This window comes from Cheilinus undulatus, linkage group 7 (assembly GCF_018320785.1).
Source record: "Cheilinus undulatus linkage group 7, ASM1832078v1, whole genome shotgun sequence".
NCBI lineage: Eukaryota > Metazoa > Chordata > Actinopteri > Labriformes > Labridae > Cheilinus > Cheilinus undulatus.
The window spans coordinates 4,082,878-4,096,882 of record NC_054871.1 but is presented as its reverse complement, the minus strand read 5'-3'; the positions used below and the strand labels follow the sequence as shown (position 1 = coordinate 4,096,882).

Genomic DNA, 14,005 nt, shown 5'->3' with positions numbered 1-14,005 from the left:
CGACGATGGCACCCCACACCCTCTCTGCCAACACTGGCCTCAGCAGAGAATACGTGATGACGCATGCGCAACTTCAAACACATACCTGTTGTGTTTGGGTAGATTTTATTAAATTATTTTGGGTTGCAGTTGTTACTGGTAAAAAAATAAGTAATGCGTGTAAAATTTACTCTTTATGATATAGTTCATAGACTTACTGTTTTTCTGTAAGTAAAATTTAATCTGTTGGCATGAATATTATTTACTACCCACAAAAATCCTTTTTTATAGTGCAGAGCCATCACTATGACAACCGTATTCTATGGAGAAATTTACACCCGTAAGGAGGCAGGTGTAAGATTTAAGTTAAAACTTAAGCCATTGTTACTATCTGAAGCTGGTGCAACACCTGAAATGTTACTAGAGTAAACTCTGTTATAAGTAAGAACATAGGTTCAAACCAGACCACACTGGTGCAACCATAGCAGGTGTTTCAGTTTGGTTGAAAAGGATTTTTAGATCACGTTACTGTTTCTGAATTTTAAAAGCTAGCTCTTTTCACTAGCTAACATGTTTTCAGACTTTCACTTAACTTCATGTCTCATTCTTTTTTCTTTTGTTTCAGATCCTTATCTTAAACCAAACGGTCTGAACTGTTCCACCTGTGCTGATCAAACTGTCTGCAACACAACAGTGGAGTGTGCCGGCACTCAGGACCACTGCTTCAATGGAACAAGTGAGCTCTTATAGAGAAAGACGTCTGTGCAAATTATGTTGATTAAACAGTGGTTCCCCAGGTTTTTCTGCTGGCCCCTCTTCTAGCAGATGAAAATATTTAAGCCCCCCATCATGAACACATACTGTACAACAGTATTCAACAAAAAACTCATTGTACACTGGGATGATTGGATAAAAAGAAGGAGAGTGGCTCGGTCTTGCAAGGCTGTGAAAAACCTTCCTGGTTTCTTCTCTTTTTGCATATTTGTCACACTTCAGTGTTTCAGTCCCTCAAAAAATGTTAGACATCTATCAGTCAGAAAAGGGTTACAAAGCCACTTCTAAGGCTTTGGGACTCCACCAAACCACAGTGAGAGCCATTATCCACAAATGCAGAAAACTGTTTACAGTGGTGAACCTTCTATGATGACATACTACAATAGTCTGAGCTTTAATATTTTTCTGAAGGGACAGCCTCCAGGAGAAGTAACATCCATGATGGTCAGGAGGAACTCCTACCTGTCCCGGTCTTAGGCAAAGGGACAATACAGCCAAAGTGGCAGAAAATGGGTGCTGAAACAAGCTGTTCTCAGACTTTCCCCTCATCATGTCATGTGGAGAGTTAGCCCCGCCCCCAGGTTCGGTTGACCCTCCCGCTTAGCAGAAAGTTCCGCCCTCCTCTCTTGATCAGGAGAACCACATCTATTTCATGAGAGGGGCGGAGTCAGACAGCTCAGTAACATTTAAAGCCACAGACACAGAAACAGCTCATTCTGAGCAGGGCTGAAACAGAGGGGTTTTTAGACATGCAGAAATCTATGGTGGCCGAGAAGTCTCACAGGTATGCAACTTCAAAACGCTTTGCAAAAAGAAAAACCACGACGACATTTGAGAAAAACACATAAACAAAAGTTTACAACACAAATGTAAAAACTTGCTGCAGCGCATGAATACAAACACTCAGCACCACGCATGGATGCATAAACTCAGCACAGCGCGGAGGCAAACAGATTCCACAACAGCACAAAAATACAACAACTTGGTGCAGCAGATGCAAAAAAAAAAAGTCACAACACAACGAAAGTGGGGCCGTTATTAGGGACGGACCTGATAGCTTGCTCACGGCTCCGTTAGCAATAAAGTTACATACCGCGAGTCAAACTTACTGAAGACACGCTTGGATCGAGTAATTAAAGTAAGTGAACACTGGTCATTCGTCAGCTCCACTTCTTGCACCTTTTATTTTGTAATCGATAAGTTTTAGAAGTAACTTTAACCGGCAAACAGCGCGGACAGCTATGTTTGGGGTCCGATGTGCGTGACGTAAGCTGCCAGACGAATGAATGGACTCAATCAATTTGATTTAGATAGTTGTTTACATACACATTAAACTGTGCAGGAGGTTACAGTTATTAAAAATCACAAAAAACACACTACAAATTACATACTGTGAGTACAGAAATTATTTCAAGCAGCGGTGTTGTATGTAACTTTATTGCTAGCGGAACCATTAGCAGGAGGCTATCAGGTCCGTCCCTAATAACAGCCCCACTTCCGTTGTGTTGTGACTTTTTATTTGCATCTGCTGCACCAAGTTGTTGTATTTTTGTGCTGTTGTGGAATCTGTTTGCCTCCGCGCTGTGCTGAGTTTGTGCATCCATGCGCGGCGCCGAGTGTTTGTATTCATGCGCTGCAGCAAGTTTTTGTATTTGTGTTGTGAACTTTTGTTTATGTGTTTTTCACAAATGTCGTCATGGTTTTTTCTTTTTGCAAAGCGTTTTGAACCGTGAGACTTCTCGGCCACCGTAGAAATCTAATACTGGAGTGTTTATTCTGCAGCCTGTATGATCTATTTACTATCAACAACCAGCCCAGCCTCCAGATTAGCCCCTCCAGGCCTGAGTTCAGACAACTTAAGGTGATAGCAGAGACTTTCATTCAACATCTACCGTGGAAATGAAAAAACTGACAATCGTAGTTTGCATCAGTCAACTCAGCAAGACGTACTAAAACAGATTTTTCTGTGTCTCATCCACAGTGAACACGCTTGGCTGGAACATCCACACCTACGGCTGTGCATCTGCAAACGTGTGTGGACATCATCCTGACTGGGAAGACGATTCTATCTTTCGTAGATTTTATCTTGGTAAGGCTACATCTAACTGTTTGAACACCGCCCTGCGTGATTCAGCTCTGACCACCAGACTGAGTTTGTCTCTGTTCCTGCTCGCTCTCTTTACACTTTTCATCAGTTAAACCCAAGAACCACACTTCCTGGATGTGGATGCTGAACTTTACAGCATGCTAGGTCCATCACAGTTCTATGAGACCAATGCAATGTTTTTGTTTGTTTTAGAAAAATAGCTGAAGGCTTTAATGTGCATTTGTCTGTAAAAGTCAGCTGTCCTCAATCATTTTCCTTTATTGAATGTCTGCTATTTTAATTTTTCTCCAAATGTGCTTTTGATTTTATAACCCACCAGTTTTATTCTTACCTTCTTGTAAAACACTCTAAGTTTAATTTTGAAATGAGTGCTGAAAATAAAGATTTTTTTTGTTACTGTTGTTATTATTATTATAATTTACACATTAACAAAAGTATGAACAGAGTTAGCAGGGCCTCTTTAACAGCTTTTCTCCCTCATGTTGTCATAAATATGCTTTTATAGGTGATATACTATCAGGCAAATAAAGTTGTGAGGGAGTCATGATGTTTTATTTGTAGATGGGCCGCTTCTAAGAGCAGGTTTCCGTTTTCCTGTTTTGTTGTGCATTTAAATAACTTAAAAAGCCAAATTGTACAGTGGCCAGGAAGGGCAAACAGCCTCTAACAACCAATTGAAACAAAACGTCTGCAGAAAGAGGAATACTTTAACAAAGCGACAACCTCCAGTCCTGAAAAATGAAGCCAATGCGGAAGTGCAAAAAATTGCAATACAGTCTCATCAACACCTGTTTAAAAAGCTGTTGTTTACTCTAGAAATAAACTGTTTTACAGCCTGGTTCAGAAAACCAAATGTGTCTTAATGTCTTCATGTGCTCTCACTGTACAGGGGGTGAATTTTTGTACCACAATGGTTTAGATTATATTTAGGGAAAACCTCACTGTGCACTGATTGGTGTGTCTCATTTGATTAACAGATACATAGTGGCTGCCTCTATTTGTTGCTGCAACACAGACGACTGCAATAGTGGCACTTTAACCTGTGAGTATTTCTGCTGACAAAGTCTTAGTAAACAGGAAATTCTTTATTCCTTTGCTCCTAAATACACTCACAGGTTACAATCACAATCAAATGTGTGAACGGCAAACGCACTTCAAATACAGAAACGTTCCCAACGTCCCTAAAACGATCCTAATCCAGAAACTTTAAAAAGCTCCCGTCCTGTAGGGGGCTCTCTAGCAGGAACAGGGCGAGGAAGCAGCAGATGGATGGGAGAGAGCCAGTTAGAGAGTTAAAAAAATAAAATAAATACACGTTATTATACAATTAATACAGTTGTGCTGCAAATTATTTGGGAAATATTCATGCTACAACACATGAAACACTTAATAATATCTTTGAGGTGTATACAGATAAATATTCTCAGAAAGTCATGCTCAGGTATTGCGATAATTGCCACATGGATGAAGCTGTGGAATACAGGCAACAGCGTGTCTCCAGCCACTTTCACGAAGAACCTCATTCACAGTCACGACATACAGAATAGCTGTGTCAAATCCTATAGTAGCCACAAGGTGGTGGAGGTGATGGAGAAAGAGGAGATGGAGCTGATGGAGAAAGAGGAGATGGAGGTGGTGGAGTCAGAGGAGATGGAGGTGGTGGAGCCAGAGGAGATGGAGGTGGTGGAGCCAGAGGAGGTAGAGGTGATGGAGCCAGAGGAGATAGAGGTGGTGGTAGCCAGAGGAGATGGAGGTGATTGAGCCAGAGGAAATGGAGGTGGTGGAGCCAGAGGAGGTAGAGGAAGTGGAGCCAGAGGAGATGGAGGTGGTGGAGCCAGAGGAGATGGAGGTGGTGGAGCCAGAGGAGATGGAGGTAGTGGAGCCAGAGGAGATAGAGGTGGTGGAGCCAGAGGAGATGGAGGTGATTGAGCCAGAGGAAATGGAGGTGGTGGAGCCAGAGGAGATAGAGGTAATGGAGCCAGAGGAAATGGAGGTGGTGGAGCCAGAGGAGATGGAGGTGGTGGAGCCAGAGGAGATAGAGGTAATGGAGCCAGAGGAGATGGAGGTAGTGGAGCCAGAGGAGATGGAGGTAGTGGAGCCAGAGGAAATGGAGGTAGTGGAGCCAGAGGAGATGGAGGTAGTGGAGCCAGAGGAGATGGAGGTAGTGGAGCCAGAGGAGATAGAGGTAATGGTAGCCAGAGGAGATGGATGTGGTGGAGCCAGAGGAGATGGATGTGGTGGAGCCAGAGGAGACGGAGGTAGTGGATTGGAGGTGCAGGGACCATGTACAAATTACCATACTGGATGGGATAAATCATCCATTACTCTTATATTACACATTATAGTGACAATAAACTTTGTTCACACATTAATCATCTCCTCTAGTTTGTACTACAAGACCTATTTTGGAAATACAGTCTTTGCTGTAATTTGTATGTTTTTTTTTATACAAACTGGAGTTACTGAAGATTAAGTACAGAATTTTACATGACATAAGTAATTACATATGAATTTGTACATGTAGTTGTAAATGTACCTAATTACATATGTACATAATTTGGTTAGTAAGGAATGTGCGACATGACAAGTGAAATTTAAATACAAAGGACAAGACTGCATTATCATTTTATTTATAATTCATAAAATGAGAGCACGTTTTGAAAATAAAAAAGCATTTCTGTTATTGCCTTTAAATATGATAAAGAGCCATTTCTTTTTTAATAATAAGGGCAATTATGCAGTGCATTTCCACAGCCGGCCCTCCAGACTGGCAGTGGCGCATCCCTGGAGCCCCACTTCGCTCCGCTTTATGTGAGATACGCTGCAGGTCTATTTTCATCACCAGCCACAGCCAAACCACGTCAATACCTGTTGATCAGAAAGCTCCAGAAGAGGAAATGACAAGCATAGAATATCCAGTTCTTTCAAAATTCATGGAATCACAAATCATCACTATATCAACATCACATCTCATCCTGCAGTGAGCGCAAAGGGTCACTGAGAGGTCAGTGGATCACAGAGCTATAACAGCGCCACTGACAAGGAAAAGTTAACTTTGAGGACATTTAGCCAAATAATTTTACATAAAACCACAGATTCTTAAAGCAAACATGAACCTTTTAACTTCCTAATGTACTCACCCAATGATGTGAGCAAAATTATCATGTACTGATACCGGAAAGGAAGATAAATTAACCCCAAAAGGTAAAATAGTCTGCTGTTGGTATACTATTTCTGCGTGAACTTGCAGTTCTCCCGTGATCTCTGCCTGCTGATCAGACTCGCTTCCAGTGGGTGAGGTCACTCGCCTTCGGTCGGACCAAACCCGCAGCGCTTTGGTGTGTGGCGCAGTCGTCCTATGTGGAACTTGCGGGTTAGTTTGGTTTCTTTGTGTGGTTCCTTTAAGGTATTCTGCTCTGAAAATTCAACTATTTTACCTGTTAAGATTGTGCAAGGCTCATACAACAGAAAGTTGTTGTCATGATCCAGGTTCTGATTTGTTAGGTTATGAGTTTTTCTAGTGTATTTCCTGTGTTTAGTTTTGATCCCTCGTGTTTTCCTTGTTCTGTGATTTCCATGTTTTTAGTTTTACTTTGTATTTAGGTGTCCTAGTTTGTATATTTCTGGTGTTTAGTTAGTCTTAGGTGTTTCTTGTAGTCCTTGTGTTTCTGTGTATTTTGTGCTTCATGTTTAGGTTATTCCCTGTGTTTTATGTTGAGTTACTCCTTGTATTTCATGTCTAGTTTATTCCTTGTTTCATGTTAAGTTTTTGCTCCTTGTGTTTTATGTTTAGTTAATTCCCTGTTTCATGTTGAGTTTCCCTGTGCTTCTGGTTTAGTTATTCCATGTTTTAGATTTACTCCCTGTGTTTTATGTTCAGTTTTCCTCCCTGTGTTGTTGTTTCCCTCCTTGTGTTTGGTTCTTTGTATCCTCCTGTGTTTCCTTTGTTCAGCTTCTAGGGTTTAGTTTTGTCATTCAGTCCTCGTGTGCTTCTTGTGTTAGGTTCCATGTTTCCTGTTTTATTATGTATTTGCCTTCCCTTGTGTGTGATTCCAGTTTTGCTTCCTGCCTGAGTTTCCCTCCACTTTGATTATCTTCACCAGTTTCACCTGTGTCTCGTTATCCACACCTGTCTTCCGTTGTTAATCACTCCCTGTGCATTTAAGCTCTCTGTCTCCCTGTGTCTGTCAGTTCATTAGATGTCATTCCCCATGTTACTCCTCGTGCTTTCCTCGTGCTTCTGTGGATTTTTTTTTGTTTCATAGATTTTGATTCCAGTGTTTTAGTTTGTAGTAAGTTTGTTTGTTTCATTAAATCATTTCTTTGTTTTATCTGCATTTGGGTCCTCCGTTTTGAGTTTTTTTGCCTGAACCTGACAGTTGTCATTCTATTCACTTTATTCTGTGAAGAACTCACATTTAGTGTTGTTTCTGGTGGTATAAAGTCATTGTTACTGTGCCCCCTTGCAATTTGGGGATTTTTTTTTTTCTTTTTCTTTTTTTTTTTTTGGTAGGTAGATGATGCTGAGCTAATCATTTCAAAGTAGCTCACAAGCCAAAAAAGTTTGGGCAGCCCTGTTGTTTATTATACAGAGCCACTATAATTAATATGCAGTGTTTGCCAGTGTGCCCAGAGGCTGCTGCCATGTTGTTAATTAGCAACATTTATGCAGAGCGCATAAATGCAGAGTTATGTAGAGTTACCTGTTCTTGTTGGAGCATGAGGAGTACGGTGGGCCCCACCTTAATCTGCCTGCAGGTGGAGACTAATGCTTCTTTTGGTTCTCAGTTTCAGTATGGAAGGGGAAGTTATACCCATGAAACCAGGACTCTGTTCATGAACTCATCATGATGAAGCTGACTCTGTGTGCCGCTCTCATTTGGATGATCTTCAGCTCTGGTAATGTTACTCTTTCCTGTCAGAGTTTATCTATTTGAGGTAGATCGGAAATGGGGGAGAGACATGCGGTAAAAGGCCTCAGGCCGAATTCGAACCCGGGTCATCTGCATATATGGGGCGCGCCTTAACCACTCGGCAGCCTGCATCCCAAACTATTTTGAGCCTCAGAGGGGAAATTCTGGCATAGCAGCAACACAAGAGAAGATCACAATAAGAATGGAAACATGCAGTAACTTCAGCTCTGTGCATGAAAGTTTGTATGTCTGTCAGTCAGCAGTAGACTCAACTGTGAATGTTTAAGAAGGTGTTAACACTATATATGAGATATATGACTCAGACGAAACGTTTATCTTGTAGATGATTGTAGATGATTTTTTCATTTGAAGGAAAAAGGAGCACAGTGCAGGATTTTGACTTCTTAAGGTGCACAACAACAAAAAAAGACTGAAGAGCAACAAACATGTTTTGGCTCAGGAAGACATCACGTTGAAACACATTTGCTGTGTTCTTTCTTTCCATGTAAAGTAATTTAAAACCCTAAATGACATACCTCAGAGTCGACTCTTCAGGTTTATGTGTAGGATTCATTCTCACACATCTCTTTTTTCGTCCTGACTGCAGCTGAAGCTCTTCGGTGTCTACAATACAACTCTGTACACGGCACTATATCAAAACCATGCAACTCTTCTGAGCTGTGTGCAACAGTTGGTGCTAACGGTAAGACTGTGACAGAAAAGATAAAGTTGTCCTTAAGTCTTTTACTGAGTCAATTTGAGATCATATTTTGTTTTAATTGCTCTTTGTTTGTTTTTACCCTTTAAAATCTGTGTTCAGGTTTTTTCTGCTGGTTACAGATTTAATTACACAATGAGGATCTGTGTTCCACCATCAGTCTGTGCTGCACAGGATCAGATATTCTCAGCCAGTTATAAATAATTCATAGTGGCTGTATTCATTCATTGCTGCAACACAGACAACTGCAACAGTGACACTTTAGCCTGTGAGTATTTCTGCTGACAAGGTTTCAGTAAACAGGAAATTCTTTACTCCTTTGTTCCTGAATACACTTTAATCTACCCTTCAATGATGTTGACTGATAAAATGAACTTTTAGATACCATAGTACAACCCCCAATTCCACAAAAGTTGGGGCACTTTGTAAAATCTTTATAAAAATATAATACAGTAGTTTGCAAATTAGGGATATGAGGAATTGTTGATATTATTAGCATATTTCAGCACTGATGGATTTTATTCTATATAATTCAGTGTGTTTCCATGCTGTGCATGCATTCCATTGTTTTCCTTTGCATGATGAGGGCTGAGCCATCTCACATCTTTGGTATCTTTGCTCTGAGTTTTGTGCAAATCACTGTGGTGCTAACCCGACATGTCAGATGGATGTGTTTCACACATCCATCTGGAAAACTTTCCATAGAAGGCGTTTGGGAAAGGGCAGAGCCTTTAAAAAAAAACCTCTGAGGGTGATTGGGTGAACGCTCTGTCCGTCACATCTTTACGGGCCAATCAGAGCAACAAAACACAAGACATAGCTGCTACTGAGGAGTAAACTCCATAGAGAACTGCATAACGTGAACCATGGCGACTGTAGACATGTCAGTACACGACTTTAGTCGTTTTTGAAAAGAAAACAACTCACTGCTGGTCTTTGTTTTTCTTTATTGACAAAATCTCTTCAAGTTCTGATAAAACTGGTGCTTTATCGGCATCCACGCTAATGTCTTCTGCCATAATTGCATCTGCCTCTTGTTGCTGCTTGCTTACGTCACGACTCTGCCGCGCCTGAAAGTACCGGCCCTCTCAACGCTGATTGGTCCTGTCACTTTCTAACCGGGCCCAAATGGTTCAGATGGGAGCGTTGCAAGATGGATTCACCAGTGAGAAACAAGGAAACAGGCGTATCCACCTGCTTTGCGAGGTTAGGGATGCAGGGTGCTGTAGTGAAAGCAATGCAAAAGTTACTAATAGTGTTGGTTTAATGGGATGGGAAGAATGACGAGGTACAGAGTGAACAGCAGGTTGGCAGGGTAGAAGGGCATCAAACAAAATGCCCAAAACCAAACTCCGAACCTATGGAGACAGTTCAGTGCTGCAGCTCCCACCCTCTGGAACACTCTTCCTGCAGACGTTCGTAGCGCTCCATCTCTGGACATTTTCAAAAAAACGTCTCAAGCACCACCTGTTCACCACAGCCTACAGTCTTCACTAAACCACCCCTCACACTCATCCTACCCCTCACATAGTTTGTCCATGTATATATGTTCCTGTAAAGCGTCCTTGGGTTTCTTGAAAGGCGCTATATAAATTCAAGGTATTATTATTATTAAACAAAATAGGGCAGTGGTCAGATAAAACAGGCTCTTCATAAGTAAAAGAGCTGAAAATAAAACCCAAAGTAAAAACAAGATCCAGAGTGTGGCCGTGTTTATGAGTTCGCCTGCCACATGTTGAACAGGATTAAACAAATCTACTAGATTAAGAAATTCAATTGCAAATCTGTTTGAGGGATCATCAACATGGATATTAAAATCACCTGCTAGAATCACTTTGTCATAGCTCAGAACAATAAATGACATAAAATCAGAGAATTCAGGTAAAAAGTCAGCATTTAGGTGAGGGGGGCGATAAATAACTACACAGAAAAACGGCTCTGGGCAGCAAATGAAAAACAAGAGTCTCAAAAGAAGAGAGAGGTTTAAAACAAAAATAGTGACATTTAAAAGTGTTCTTGTAAATGACTGCTGGTCCTCCACCACGACCAGTGGTTCTTGGGGAGCTGAAGTCCTCAGCTGTCCCTCAGCTGAAGTCTGAGGGACAGATTTCTAGTAGCTGGGCCTGATCACCAGGTTTCAGTGATGAGTAAAAAGTCCAAGTGGGCAGTGGTGATAAAATATTCTAAAATTAAAAGTCTTGCTTGAAATTGATCTTATGTTAAAAAGTGCCAATTTAACATGGATATCAGGTGTGGAGGAGGTGATGGGAGGGGTGAGAGCGATTTGCCTGAGATTACTGAGGTTTGAGTAGGTGGGGGCTTTAGAGACTTTGTTTGATCCATCTGGGATTCTCAGAGGAATATGACAGTGTGTTTGGGGATCCAGTTTCTATTCCTGACCAGAGGGGGGAGCTAGAGTTCTGTATGGATGGGGCGGGGCAGACTTGCTGTGGTAGCTAGCTCTTTTTACTGGTTAACTTTTTTTCAGACTTTCAGTTAACTTTATGTTCCATTTTTTGTTTCAGTTCCTGATATTGAGCCAAATGGCCTGAACTGTTCCACCTGCTATCAAAACTTCTGCAATACGCTGAAGTGTGTTGGCACACAGGACCGCTGCTTCCATGGAACTGGTGAGCTCTTCTACAGAAACTCATTGTGCAATTTATGTTGACTAAACAGTAGTTCCCCAACTTTTCTATGCTGGGCTCTTCCTTAGCTGATGAGAATGTTTCAAAGCCCCCAACTTATGATTGTTATCTTGTTAAAGTTGCAGTCTTTTGTATTAATTTTCCACATAAGGCTCTCTGAGAGAGCAGTTTCCCTCCTCTGAGAATCTTCCACAGACTTTTTTCCTGCACGTGTTTTTGGCCAATCACAACACAGCATATTAGCATCAAACTCAGTGATAGACATCAAGAGAACTCCAGAAATATGTAGCTAAAATATCTCAATCGCCCCCTTGTGGCTGGCTGCAGTACAGGTGGTAGGGACTGATCTCATTGTTAAAGGCTTAACGTTCCACTGAATTTGGAAAGAAATATTTTTATAAGAATCTTTTAATTAGAACAAAATATAGATTTTATTTCAATTTACTTCAATGTCCCGCCCCCACAGCGTCAGTCAAAAAAAGCTGGCCCTTATGAAAATGGAGTTGATGACTCGGCACGAAATGGTGGTAACAGACAGGCTTTATTGTACATCAGCCATGTGAACAAGAAAACTAGCGTGCTGATTGGCTGGCAGACACAGAACATTACTGTTGGCAGATGCAGCAAGAGAGAAGGAAATGTTATGAGGGGAAAAGCTACTCAAACACTGAGTGACTGTATGATCTATTTACCATCAAAAACCAGCCCAGCCTCCAGATTAGCCACTCCAGGCCTGAGTTCAGACAACTTAAGGTGATAACAGAGACTTTCATTCAACATTTGTGTGGAAGTAACAAAACTGACAATCAGAGTTTGCTTCAGTCCACACAGCATGGTGTACTAAAAAAGATTTTTCTTTGTTCCATACACAGATACCTTTCAATTCCACGGCTGTGTGTCTGCAAACGTGTGCGAACAACGATATGAACGGCCAGACGGTTATTTGTTGTCGAATTTTCCTTTAGGTGTCGATGCATTAAAGTGTTGGAAAGCTTCCCTGCGTGATTCAGCTCTGACCACCAGACTGAGTTTGTTTCTGTTCCTGCTCGCTCTTTTTACACTTTTCATCAGTTAAACCCAAGAACCGCACTTCCTGGATGTGATGCTGAACTTTAAGGTTCATGTTATTGTCCATCACAGTTCTATAAGAGCAATGCAATGCTCTTGTTTGTTTTGTTCTCAAAATGTGCTTTTGGTTTAATAATCTGCCAGTTTTAAATTTTATATTCTCGTAAATCACTCTGTCACTGAAAATAAAGGCTTTTTGTTAGTTTTAAAATTATTATTATTATTATTTACACATTTACACAAGTATGAAAAGAGTAAGTGGTGCCTCTTTAACAGCTTTTCTCCCTCATGTCATAAATTCTGCTTTTATAGATGATATACCGTTAAGCAAATAAATCTCATGGTTAGGATGAAATGACAACTCAATTCAGGATGAGAGGTTATGAGGAAGTCATGATGAGTGGTTTCTTTTTGTTGTGGTTTTAAATAAACTAAAAAGCCCAAATGGTACCAGATGATGAGCTTTATAGGAAACGTGATGGGAACTTACAGAGCATTCAGAAATATTTCAGACCCCCATCACTTTTTCAGTTTTGTGAAAAAAAAAACAAAAAAACATTTTAATTCTCATTAATCTACATTCAATACCCAATCATTACAAAATCAAACAGAATTTAAGATTTTCCTTTTTGTTTTTCAAAATTTCAAAAGGAAACTTCACGTTTACGGAAGAATTAAGACCATTTACAACAACACTTTAAATGTAGTTAGGTGTCTTAATTTTCCTTGGAGCCCCCCCAACATTAACCTAAGAAAGGCTGAACCTCCCTACATCTACCTAAGAAAAGCTGAGCCCCCCCTACATGTACCTTAGAAAAGCAGAGCCCCCCCAAATGTACCTAAGAAAGGCTGAGCCCCCCCTACATGTACCTAAGAAAAGCTGAGCCCCCCTACATGTACCTAAGAAAAGCAGAGCCCCGCCAAATGTACCTAAGAAAGGCTGTTCCCCTACATGTACCTAAGAAAAGCTGAGCCCCCCTACATGTACCTTAGAAAAGCAGAGCCCCCCCAAATGTACCTAAGAAAGGCTGAGTTCCCCTACATGTACTTAAGAAAGGCTGAGCCCCCCCTACATGTACCTAAGAAAAGCTGAGCCCCCCTACATGTACCTAAGAAAAGCAGAGCCCCCCCAAATGTACCTAAGAAAGGCTGAGCCCCCCCTACATGTACCTAAGAAAAGCTGAGCCCCCCTACATGTACCTAAGAAAAGCAGAGCCCCCCCAAATGTACCTAAGAAAGGCTGAGCACCCCCCTACATGTACCTAAGAAAGGCGGAGCACCCCCCTACATGTATCTAAGAAAGGCTGAGCACCCCCCTGCATGTACCTAAGAAAGGCTGAGCACCCCCCTACATGTACCTTAGAAAGGCAGAGCCGCCCTACATGTATCGAGAAAGGCAGGGTCCCCCTCTGTGTCATTGGCTGCTATGGGCATAAAAGGAGAGAAACTCATGCTGTGGCCCCCATCCTCCCCTGACCTCAACCCTATTGAGAAGCTAAAGATGTTTTTGATTGAAATAGCTTTGATTTCAGTCAATCATACCTTCTAATGCTGAAAATTCAACAAATGACCATTTTCAGTTCTTTACACCTAAAAATGTTTTGAAACAATGTCGTGCATAATAATTTGGAACGGTGCATTTTGAGGTTTTTATGTTTGCACAAAAAAATAGTTATTATTGGGAGGTTTGTTCAATAAAATTTGATTTATGCTCTAGTTGATGAATTGAAAATTATACTGACTGTCATTTGCATCAATTATTTGGGAAAATCAGAGAAAAACACCATTTGCATAATAA

The 14,005-nt window shown here is 41.1% G+C and overlaps 1 long non-coding RNA gene across 1 annotated transcript; it reads left to right on the top strand.

Moving 5' to 3' along the window:
- Positions 1 to 8,662: 8,662 nt before the first annotated feature.
- On the top strand, positions 8,663 to 12,182 carry LOC121511762. Its single transcript, XR_005992067.1, has 3 exons — positions 8,663 to 8,759; positions 11,017 to 11,121; positions 12,012 to 12,182. It is a non-coding gene; the product is annotated as an uncharacterized LOC121511762 (long non-coding RNA).
- The last annotated feature ends 1,823 nt before the right edge of the window (positions 12,183 to 14,005 follow it).